This window comes from Chelonoidis abingdonii, chromosome 11 (genome assembly GCF_003597395.2).
Source record: "Chelonoidis abingdonii isolate Lonesome George chromosome 11, CheloAbing_2.0, whole genome shotgun sequence".
NCBI classification, from domain to species: Eukaryota; Metazoa; Chordata; order Testudines; family Testudinidae; genus Chelonoidis; species Chelonoidis abingdonii.
In genome coordinates this window covers 48,165,397-48,166,201 of record NC_133779.1, presented here as the reverse complement: position 1 = coordinate 48,166,201, position 805 = coordinate 48,165,397, and the positions used below count along the sequence as shown (strand labels likewise).

General features: G+C 53.4%; 1 protein-coding gene across 1 annotated transcript in view; it reads left to right on the top strand.

Annotated features, from left to right (window-relative positions):
- Positions 1-551: 551 nt before the first annotated feature.
- The window catches only part of GPATCH4 (G-patch domain containing 4), a 9,181-nt gene continuing 8,927 nt past the window's right edge, over positions 552-805 (top strand). Inside the window, exon 1 of the mRNA XM_032792129.2 lies at positions 552-628. The gene's annotated coding sequence lies outside the window, so the exon portion shown is untranslated. The remainder of the gene's footprint in view (positions 629-805) is intronic.

The window sequence follows — 805 nt, the reverse complement described above, 5'->3', positions numbered from 1 at the left end:
AAGTAAGGAGCAACATGCAAGCAGATTTGGCTCACTCCCCAAGCATCTCGGCCTCCTTGTTCAACTCAACTCAGCAAAATGCCACTTGCTCTTCGCGGGACATTTTTTTTAACCTTTCTTTCAAAATTGCCTATGAAACAGCCCCCTCCCCTCTCCCCTGCTCCTTTGCCACTGGCAAAAGGGAAAACAAACCAAAGCCAAGGCAGGCTTTGTGGGAGGACGGTGTATGTTGATCTGTTTTGGATTTTGGTTTTATGCTGCAAAAACCGAACCAATTCAAGTGAAACAACAATAAAGGTTGTTTTTTTCATGGGGAAGTGGGGGGCGGACACAAGTTTTCCCTCAATGTTTTATGGGAAATTTTCCACAGTGACTAGTTGCCCTGGGACCAGATCAGCTGGGGCAATGGGATCCATGATGCAGGGGATGTGGGAGTGGAACATGCTTTGCAGGTCAAGATCCCTGGAGGATTCAAACTCTATGGTTTGGACATTGGGGCAATTTCTTCTCTATGGTTCATCGCAAACCTAGAGTGGCGGGGTGTGAGTGAAAGGTTTTACTTCCGGGAAGATGGCGGCCTCCATGCATTGCTGGGCACGTGTCTGTGGGGAAGGAATCCGGTGTAACAGTGAGTGGCTGCGTAGGGGGAGCCGAGGGGGCTGGAGACATCGGGGGCCCCTGGAGAGCTGAAGGTGGGGGGCTGGAGAGGGCTGGATGGGGAGCTGGGGGGCTGGAGAGCTGAAGGGGGGCTGGAGAGGGCTGGATGGGGAGCTGTGGGGCTGGAGAGCTGAAGGGGGGGCTGGGG